General features: G+C 42.9%; 2 long non-coding RNA genes across 2 annotated transcripts; one reads left to right on the plus strand and one right to left on the minus strand.

Moving 5' to 3' along the window:
- Window positions 1-4,178: 4,178 nt before the first annotated feature.
- LOC115531444 (uncharacterized) lies at window positions 4,179-4,949 on the plus strand. The gene is made up of 3 exons (XR_003973889.1): window positions 4,179-4,268; window positions 4,606-4,719; window positions 4,887-4,949. It is a non-coding gene; the product is annotated as an uncharacterized LOC115531444 (long non-coding RNA).
- A 2,780-nt stretch (window positions 4,950-7,729) lies between these two features.
- LOC115531482 (uncharacterized) lies at window positions 7,730-8,654 on the minus strand. Its single transcript, XR_003973893.1, has 2 exons — window positions 8,181-8,654; window positions 7,730-7,984 (listed from the first exon to the last, which is right to left on the minus strand). It is a non-coding gene; the product is annotated as an uncharacterized LOC115531482 (long non-coding RNA).
- Between the last annotated feature and the right edge of the window lie 2,682 nt (window positions 8,655-11,336).

The raw sequence follows: 11,336 nt of genomic DNA on the forward strand, positions 1-11,336 counted from the left end.
CTTCTCCTCGGAAAAACACGACCGCATTGCATTGTGGTATATGGGAGTAACACGTAGTGAACATATGTAAACTCAAATTTTGGGTATTTTAAGTGCACTATATAGGGCATGAAATTAACCAGTGAGAATTCGAACAACACAATAAAATGGCGAGCACCCTATATAGTGCACTAGTATATCCGTGATAGGGAACGATTTTGAACACAGCTATGAGCTGTGTGTCATCAGCGTGTCATCATGACAGCGCCGCATCGAAACTTAAATCAGCGGAGGCTCACGCTGGTCCAAGGGGAAGACCTTCGTAATCGTTTTAAAAAAATATATAGAAAAATAAAAACACGAATTTTTTCAAAGTGATAAATTATTATAAATAATTAATATTATAAAATTATTATAAAGATGCCCCCCGATAGCATCGACTATCTGCGATCGCTAGGGGGCGTTATCGGACGATGGAAGCTTGTAGACGATTGCCCAACCCTAGTTGGTACTAGGAATGCGCAATATAAACGATATACGATATAAACGATAAAAAATGGCCTACGATAGAGATTTGAGTTATATTGCTCTATCGCGTTGATGCATGTTTGACGCGATCTATCCATGACCCGCGAAATATATAGAGCGGGTCATGGGTAGAGCTACGAGCTGCAACCGTCTGCAACGCATCGTCCGTGACCCGCGAAATTTAAAAAGAGCCACGAGCTGCAACCAGCTGCATCGCATCATCCGCGACCCACGAAATTTAAAGAGCCACGAGCTGCAACCGGCTGCAACGCATCGTCCGCGACCCGCAAAATTTAAAGAGCCACATGCTGCAACCGGCTGCAACGCATCATCCACGAGCCGCGAAATTAAAAGAGCCATGAGCTGCAACCGGCTTCAACGCATCATCGTCATCTAAGCAAATATGGCTGAAAGCGAAACGGAGGAGCTGGTGATGCCCTCATTTCATGTTCATTTTAAAATTGTATGCTTTCACTTTGCACTTTTATGTTTTAATATCAAGTATCTGTGCACACACTTGGAAGATTTTTCTTTATTTAAAATAGCCATGCCTAATACGTATTTCCCTAACTCACAATATCCGTTTCTTTATTTACAAGACACCACCAGTTTTAATTTAATTAAGAGAAGTATACGTCATTACACAGAAGATTTTTTTCTTTGTTAAAGTCTCTGCAGCTACCTCATTATGTTGTATGATTACAGTTTTGCACAATAAATGTTCTCAAAACGACATAGACCTACTAAGTTTCTTTCTTTTGTTTTATACATTTAGCAGTTTGGCTTTCCTTAGAGTCTATTGCCGCTTTTCCACCGCACATGTAGCTCGACTCGACTCGACACGACTCGACACGGTAGCAGCACGGGTCGTTTTCCACCGCAAATAGTACCTCCTGGACGTGGGCGGGGTCGGCTGCGCGAAAGGGCCGTGACGTATTTTTGTACGTGACGCAAACAACACCTACGCAACCCACACATGGACAGAACCCACATAGCAACAATGGAGGACATCGATGCGATGGTATTCGTGTTCGTATTATTAGCTGGCATGTTGAAGAAGTGGAATATGTTGGCTGCGGCGCTGCTATGGCTGTTACCAGCATGGTTGCCATGTCGCTCTCGTGACTTCATCACACTCTCTGGCCAATCAGTGGCCGGCCGTCTGCCGACGTCACCTTTTAGCATCGGCTCAGCTCGCTTGGAACCTAGAGCGAAGCGGTACTAAAAAAAGCAGCCACTTCAGGTACCAGATACCATGTTTTCGCGGTGGAAACGCCAAAAATGCGAGTCGAGTCGAGCTGGTACCATGCAGTGGAAAAGCGGCATAAGTACCCTGTTCTGAAATGGTTCTATTATGATTTATATATCGTGATATATATCGTTATCGCAATAGGTTGCAATGTATATCGCAATATGGATTTTAAGCCATATCGCCCATCCCTAGTTGGTACCTGGTTTTGCGGTTTTGTGCCGCGAAACCTGCACCCTCACCCTACGTCTGTTGACTTATGTTGCACCCTTCTAATGAGTCACCACCAGGAGGCGTAACAGTGAATGTATGAATAATTTCAATTAAAATTACCTTAAACTTCCAAGTTTTGTTACACCACGCCTCTTTTCAAATCCACTGAGTTGAGACGCCGCAGTTGCAGACCGCGACCGCGTTCGACAGTCCAAGCCAGGCCGCAGTGCTGAGTCCGACAGCTCTCCGACCATACTATAACCGTTAATGCTGTTGCGTGACTTCGAGGAACTACTGGTGAGCAACTGGACTTTTTGTGTTTTTTTCTTTGTGGGGTAAAGACTAACTTTAATGTTAACAGGTCCGACCGACATTTTAAGGCGCTAGCTGGCTATCCACTAGCCAATGATAGAGCTAGTTTTCTCACTCTAGTAGCTTTATGAGAGCGATGAAACATCACAGTAAAGACTTTCACCATCTAGATACCACACCGGGATCTGGACTGAGACGGCGGTGGGCTCTTTGCGTGCAGGGAGAGAGGTAACGCCGTCCAGTCGCTTTTCTGTGCTGTGCTACTGCAACTAAGTTCATAAATTTGCCCATATTGGCCCTCAAAAGGACATTTAGGGTATTTTCGGCTAATTAGGGAACATTAGAAACAGTTTCAATGTTCAGACGCTACGGAAAAACTGTTCAAAGCAGAATTCAAACAATAATGATGTGGAAGTTCAAGTATTGTGCTTTTAGCTGTGAAAAGAGAGCAAAGCTGTTTAAACATTATAGGCTCAAACATGCCATTTCCTTGTTTACATCAGGAATGTCCGTATGTTTAAATCACTCATCTGCATTCTGTGCATCTGAAAGTAAACCATAAGGTCAGATGTCCTTATAAAGACTGTAACTTTGAAAGCAGTGTTTACTCCACGTTCAAAGCACACAAGAGCAAATTACATAAAGAACAAAACTGGAGGAGGTTTAAGTCAGAAATCGTTGGTGATGATGTTTAAGTCATGATTGTGATGCTGCACAAGAGCAAATGTCAGATGCAGATGATATTGAAGACATAGATGAGGTCAGTTAAAGGGATAGTTCACCGGTGGTAATATGAAGGTTTTATGAATTAAATAATTCAATGTATTATAAATGTGAAAAAGAAATTGAAATTGGTTCATCCTAGCATGAAAAAAGGCAGAAAGAGTGTTTTCATGGTCTCTCTGGCTCAAAGTGAGAAAACCTCCAACTACCACAGTGCATTGCGCTCGCTGCCCCCGCCCACCTGTTTCCGTTTAAAAGGGGGAAGGACCCATGCGAGCAAACAAACTTTATTCACGAAGTTATTCACGAACCGTCGTTGACTAGTTTTGGCTCGTTTTTCCAAAAGCAATCATGCCCAGTGGTTGTTTGGTACCCGGTTGCACCGAAAAGTCGAGGTTGGGACAGAGTGTAAGTTTTCACGGTTTGCCAGTGAAAGACGCTCAGCGTTGCAAACTATGGCTGCGGGCGATAAACAACCCCAGAGTTGGAGAAGACACCGGGACGGAAATTATAAAAGGAAAAACGATATGCAGTCTCCATTTCAAACTGGAGGAAGACTTTTCGGCAAGATAAGGTCCGCACTCAAACCAACTGCTGTTCCGTCCGTCTTCGCTGTGGGCCCGTTCCCAGATGACGAACAGCCGGGGCTTCTAATGCACCCCCTGCAGCAAAACGCAGTCGCCTACAGGTAAGACTGTCGTAATATTCTACTATATTTCTGTGAGGCTACTAGTGAGCACTTCAGTTTACTGCTAGAGCTCACTAGCAGTGAAAAGGGTCCTATGTTCCCCGTGCCGTTTGCGACTCCCGGAGCTTTTAGTATATAATATCATTTGTATAATAATATCACGGCCAAAGGCTCTGCGCATCTGGTTGGCCGTAGCGCGGGGAGCTCTCGTGGGATTGGGCTTCTCGGGGTTTGTTTACCGGCGTATGAAAAGACTGTCAGGTTCTCGGACGTCTCCCTCTTCCACAAAAGGTAAACACATGCAATGGTAGTTTTCTCGGCCGGTATTTGGCAGTAATGGTGGAAAAACTAACATATCGGGGAACATAGGACCCTTTTTGGGAAAAGCGGTCCTTTGAGTCTCATACAAAGAGGGGAACATAGGACCCGGGGAACATAGGACCCGGGATCATAGATACGCTCCCTCGGCTGCTACCCGGGGTCTCTGTGTGCTTAGCTTAGCTTAGCATACTGTCGATTTCGCTATGGACGCCGGGGATGAGTTTTGAACGAGCATTGCCCGTTGCCTTGCGCTAGGTATGTAGTATGTACTGTTGTGCCCACTGCATAACAAATTGCCGGCATGAGTTACCACTGAAATCAATGGGTCAGTGGGTGAGATCGGTCGTCAAGATGGTGGCGCAAAGCTATAGTGACGTCACGTGACCCAAACGAATAGCAGCTATCGGGGCAAATTGCTAAAATAGTTCATAAACAAAGTAAAGCAGGAAAAAAGCCTTTTCAGTGAGTGATATAATCTAACATTATACTAGGAAGCAAATGCATATTGAGCAGTTTTATTCTTGTCCCTACATTTAATTTTTGTGTGTGTGGTACCAAAAACATGACAAACTAAATGCCTGTGTCATTACAGAACGCTGATAGTGGTCATGGCGCATTGACTCTCTCTGCATCCTCCAACCCGCTGAAGACCTTCCCTTTGACATCCACACCAGTGAAAACCTTTCCCTCGGACCAAGGACTATCGGTAAGATTCTGAAAAGGCTACTTTACAAATGATCTGAATCAAATATTTTGGCAATATATTACTTACACAAGATAACACTTTCTAACTTTCAACTAATCATTCTAAAGGAATAATATTTATATAATTGGTCATCTTTACAATTAAAAATAAACCTCTTTGTTTTGCAGACATCGTGCCCCGACACACCTGGGACCCTTGATTCAAGTTTTAGCACTGTGGGTGAAGCAGACGAAAACTATCAGCCCAACACAACTGTCACCCCCACGTCAACGTCTTCATCAGAAGATGAAGGCATCAATGACTGGCATGGAAAGAAGATCATTGTGAATGAGTCCTGCTTGATGTCACTTTTCAAATTTTGCCAGATGTGCGGCAAGCCTCTGTCATCAAAAACTGTCTTTGACTGTGGGGCGCAAAGGAAGGTGACGTGGACATGTCTTGCTGGACCTTCCGGGACATGGAGATCATCGCCTGAAGTGAGGGGAATGGCAGAGGTGAACCTCCTCGCAGTGGCAGCTGTTCAGTTCAGGGGTGGCACGTACACTGAACTGTCAGACTGGTGCAAGACCATGAATGTCCAAATGATCGCCAAGACTACGTTTTATGAGATGCAGAAGGCTTACTTGCACCCTGCCATTGAAGACCTATATCAACAACAGAGAAAAGAAATCATGGCCAGAGTGTACCTAGAACAGGAGGATGGGAAGAAGCTACACTTGTCAGGGGATGGCCGGTGTGACACCCCAGGTTTCAGTGCCAAGTACTGCCATTACACCCTCATGTTGGACGACACCAAGGAGATTATTCACACAGAACTGCTGCAGGTAAATAAAAGATTAACACTGGAAAATAAAAATATATGTTATTATTGCTGCTGGGAAAAATTACTATTCAATTCAAGTAACTATTCAACTTTATTTTCTAGTCTACAGAAGCCGGCAGCTCTGTTGCCATGGAACCACTCGGTTTCAAAAGGGGCATGAAGGAGATCATGGGTGATGGCTTAGATATTGAGGTGATGACCACGTACCGCTCAACATCGATATGCAAGATCATGAGGGAAGAATTCCCCAATGTTCAGCATGAGTTTGACATCTGGCATACAGCGAAAGGTATGTATTTTTTGCCTTCCCTGTACACACACAACGAAACATAATCCTCCCCCATTCTCCAGCCCTCCCCATTCACAAATCATGTCCAGAGCTTTGCAGCACAGAGTGATTTAAATATTGCAGATAAAAGGATGGGATTTGGCTGTACTATACAAAAAAATTCAACAAATGTTGTGAGGGGACCGAACTTATGTCACATTTATTCTTTCAGGTTTGAGGAAGAAGATACAGAGGAAAGGAGCAATTAAAGGGAACGAAATTCTTGCTGCATGGAGCAGGTCAGTGTTGGTTTGTAAAGTGCCAAGCTTTTCATTGTTTTGTAAGTTTCTAAAATACTAATTTTCTTCTTTCATAGGTCAATCATAAACCACATGTGTTTTACCTGTGCAACAAGCAAGGGTGATGCAGAGGTAAGGAATCAAAGGCTTTGTTCATCTGTTTTTTAGAGACCAAAAATATATAGTCTTATAATTGTAAATAATACTTGTTTCATACAGATACTGAAATGCAGATGGCAGTCCATTCTACACCACGTGTGTAATGAGCATGAATGGACAGAGGATGATGGACAAACAAACTGGTGTGGAAATCATCCTCTAACAGCCCAGGAGCAAAGCAAGCGCCAATGGATGAAGAGGGAGTCTTCAGCGTTTGAAAATCTCGAATCGCTGGTAAATGACAAAAGGCTTTTGAAAGACCTGGAACAGATGGCCCTGTTCAAACACACTGGTGAGTTTATGATAGTTCTCCTTATAAGCTTGAATACTTTACAAAATCACTCCGTAATGATCATGTTTTCATTCTCATATTCTTTTCACTTTTTATTTTATTGCATACAGGGCCGCTGGAGATCTTTCACAGTGCAATGCTCAAGTACCTCCCAAAAAGGCAGGGATTCTCTTTCCAGGGAATGAGAGAAAGGGGTCATCTTGCATGTTTGGAGCACAATGAAAACATTGTCAAAAGAAAGCAGGCCACAACCTGTGTAGTAAGAGTGGCTCAATGAAGAATCAAGAATATAATTTTCACAGCTTACACGGTTTGCAGATTTAGCTGAATAATTCGGGTATTTCATTTGAAAAAAGTACAGCATCTCAAATGTTGCCTTTATAGTCTTATCTATAATTATTTTTAATTTATTTTGCAGGACAACCACGCTTCAACCAAGTGTTTTGCAGGAGATCCAAGCAGTGGGTCGTGAAGCTGATTTTTATTCCACACACCACCCAGTTCATTGACACACTTGTCACAAGTGTCATAACCAGAAGACGAAACCCAACGATTCTATATAAGGTTTCAACATCCTCACTTGCCCTGCCGCAGCCTGCGCTGCCACCTAACATTGCACCAGTGCCAAAACCACCAAAGGAGGCGGCAGTGGCTGAATTAAAAAGGCGCTTCTGAGAGGGACATCTGACCTATTTTATCTATTTAAACGTATCTTTTATAAAACATTTGTTTTCAATCTTATCTTTGTAAATATTGGATCATTTTCCTTTGTGAATAAAATCTTATTGTTTTTACTACCTTACCTTGGACTCCTGTATAAACCCATGTTCACCATAACAAACTTCACTGCAATAATTATTTAAATTTCTGTCATTACATTTTTTTCCATATGGTTAAAACTACAATTTGTGGTATAAATCACGAAGTTGCAAAGTAGGTTCAACATACAGCCATAATGTATGAATGTAGCAAGAATAGATTTATAAGTACTTTAGGTATCATTTGTATATTACTGTACATCAAACATTTGCTAATTACAGTATTTCAGCATATCAAGTAGGCTATATGTAAACCTTTTCTCCCCAGTTGAAATAAGTGTTCATCTTATACAGCAGGCCTACTTTAGTGTAACATCATTTGGTATAGTAAACAAATCACAACAACCAACATGAATTTGAAGTTTTATTCATAAAATATAAACTATATACAAAAACAAAACGTATGGCGAGTTTGCTAAATATCAGAGCTCATCTTGGGCATCTACCGTCTCCTGGTAGCCACGGTACTGCCCATCTTGTGTTGGGTAATTAGCCCTGATGGCCTGGACAACACACGCTGGCAAAACAAGGCGATTGCCTTTCCCAAGTCTCTCACCTTGCAGTATCCACTCCAGGAAATGCCGGTAAGATGTTAGCCTATACTGTCTAAGAAAGAAAGAACAAAATTAGCAAAGCAAGATAAATTATGCCTCGAGTAGCCTACAGCTTTACACAGACTTGAAGCTAACGTAACGTAGCCTATGCTCTGCCAATAAGGTCGGCTACTTTCGGATAACTACATTGTCACGTTCCCCGTGACTCAAAACTATTGTAGCCAATGTGTTAGTAAACAAACACTTACTCTGTGCTCAGACATCCGTTTCTCCCGGCGGGCTTTGGCTGGCGTTTCCAGTTGACTTTCTGGGTCCGGAAATAAGTGTCCAATACCCAACGGTTCAGATGAGGCGTAAAGCCTGGGTGAGATGGTACACACACGGCCCCTTCCTCGCCAGATTCAGCCATTTCATCGCGAAGATACTGGCATCGCTGAAATTCACTGCAGCACAGGGACTCTTTGTGAGTCTCCATAGGTGAACAGAGCAAACAGGTACATCACCAGTTCACTCCGGCGCGATCCGGCTCCTCGGCAACAGGCAAGGCTTGTTCAGCTGCAGCCGCAGCAGCCTCCTCCTCTATTCGTCTCAGTTCTTCCTCGCTGTATTCTGGCTCATAAAAATAGCCCTGAATATCACAATGCAGCAATATATTTTCAAACTCAGATGTTGCTTCTGCCATGGTCAGAGGTTTGTGTCGGTCTCCCGTCCCTCTCATTCCCCCTCAGTACGCGAGCTGAGCGTGCAAGCTCCCGCCCCCTCTCATTCCTTATTGGTGGAAACATTTCCGGCAAATTTGCCACCAAAAGTGTGTTGTAGTCCTCGGCCCATCTAGCGGGAAGAGAGGTTTCTCCCGAAATGACGTCAAACGCGCCATTTGACGTCATTTCGGGAGAAAATTAAATGAGAAAAAATGGGCCAAGGGGAGACTGGTTTAGACATATATTTTTTTATATATTAATTTACATTACAATAGCGATTTTATAATGATAGAACGCCGGTTCTAAATGGGTGAACTATCCCTTTAAGTAACCTGTGAACGTGGGGCAAGATTTGGTACAACAGCTTTGGCAAATTAATCAGCTTTCACTACAACTTCTACAAAACAGAGTCAGGTCTTTATTAAGTAAGGGATAATGCCCGACAAGGTGTCCATTATCAGGAATTAATGGACGACGTGGAGGCGTGAACCGTCCGACGCGAAGCGGAGGAGGGATAATGCCTGCCAAAAAAAGAGCAGCCTATGTGCGCAGAGACTTTCTACTGGTAAATCCAATTGAATGTGTTGTGGAAAAAGGCAAAAAACCTCTTGCATATGTTCCAATTGTTTCCATGCAACAGAAGTTGCTTAACAAAATGTATGTTTTAGACAAAGCTATGTCAGACAAAGTCCATGTCCCACAGGAATACAGGTCATATGCAGATGGGCAGTAGCGAAAATTCACTTCTTTCAAAGGATGAGTTCACAATTGCTCTTGGCCTTTACATTGACGACTCTGAAGTAGCCAATCCTCTTGGAACATCAAAGTTAAAACATAAGATGTGTGCAATATACTGGGGTTATTGCGAACATGCCAGCAAAATATAGATCCACCCTTAACTCTATCCAACTAGCTCTACTGTGCAACACCTCCACGGTCAAAGAGTGTGGTTATGCAAAAGTACTGCAACCTCTGATCTATGATCTTCAGTTTGTTGAGCAAAATGGCATTTTCCTGGAGCAGCTAGTTGCAAGTGTCAAAGGTACTGTTTTGTATGTTGCAGCTGACAATCTTGGTGCTCACTCTCTAGCAGGATTCTTGGAGAGCTTCAGTGTCGAGAAATTCTGCAGATTCTGTTCAGCCAGTAGAAGTGACACTCAACAGCGTGATGTATGTTCTGGTTTCGTTCACATGCGAGATAAAGAGTCCCATGATAGGCAGGTGCAAGAGGTGCGAGGGGATCCTGGATTGGGTCGCTCTTATGGTGTGAAAGGAGCATGTCCTTTAACTCAAAAGTTTAAGCACTTTCATGTGGTGAGTGGGTACCCACCTGACATCTTGCACGATATCTTGGAAAGCGTTGTTCCAACCGAGGTGTCACAGTGTCTTTCAGACCTGATAGGCAAACATTATTTCATACTCAATGTGCTGAATCAGGCCATCAGTTTCTTTCAGTACCCATTTAGTGACAGAACAGGTCGACCTCAGATGATCGGCAAGGGATTTTCCACTAAAGGGACAATTGGTGGAAATGGATTTGAGAACTGGTGTCTAATAAGGCTCCTTCCACTTGTTGTTGGTCACTATTAGGGATGAGTCGGTCGCGACCGATTCGTTCACAACGAACGAATCCCGAAGGTGAACGACAACAACTGGTTCCCCAAAACAAGAGAACTGGTTCATTGATTCTTTTTTTTTAACATAAACCAAAAATAAGGTCACGTAAATAAAATATACAAACGATCAGAGCTTCGTCTCCCCGCGACCTTATATTGATTGAGTCTACAACGGTCTCAAAGATTCAGCCAATGAGAGGTAGCAATGGTGTTGCCATGGCACCTGGATAAACAAATGACAAGGTGGTAACGTCGAATTTGCGCGCTTTCTCTGTCTGACGTATCTTGGGTCATGCCATTCGACGTGGGGCCACTCATATATCCCCCTACATTTCCGAAAATAGACTTGACCTCCATCTGTTTATTGGATAAACGCATTTCCCAATCCCAGGAGTCTTTGCTCCATTCTACATCAATTCAAGAACAAACAAAGAAATTAAACTGCAGTTCGTATTTTTTATTTATGACCATGAAAGTTCTGTAATTCCTGAATAATGAAGAATTAAATGTAAAGTAATTTTTTTTTATAAATATAAAACCATAAATGACAGAGAGTAAGCAAGTGGTATAAATATTGGTGGGACATTTAGTTAAACTAAATAGTATATATTTTGGGTTTTCACGGAGTGTAGAGCCTAGAAGTCGTTTAATTTATGCTCAGGGCCGTCTCGCGGAGGGGGGCAGACACCTGGGAGATTCCCTGTCAAATGACGTAATCTGACTTAACGAACGAATCAAACAAACAAATCGTTATAGTGAACTGAACTGAAAGAATTGATTCCCGGAAAAAGATCATTTTGCCCATCCCTAGTCACTATGTCCCTGAGGGTGACAACACTTGGGAAATCCTCATGCTTCTCAAGGACATTGTTGAGTTAGCTGTAGCACCAAGGCATACTGAGGAGACACTGCATTTCCTGGACTGCAAGATTGCAGAGCACAGGCACTTGCTACAGTTAACCTTCCCAGATTTTCGTTTGAGGTCAAAACAACACTTTGTGGAACATTACCCTCAGTTTATCAGGATGTTTGGTTCCCTGTGTGAGGTTTGGATAATGTGCTTCAAGGGGAAGCACAAGTTTTTTAA

The sequence above is a fragment of the Gadus morhua genome, chromosome 18 (genome assembly GCF_902167405.1).
Source record: "Gadus morhua chromosome 18, gadMor3.0, whole genome shotgun sequence".
Lineage (NCBI taxonomy): Eukaryota > Metazoa > Chordata > Actinopteri > Gadiformes > Gadidae > Gadus > Gadus morhua.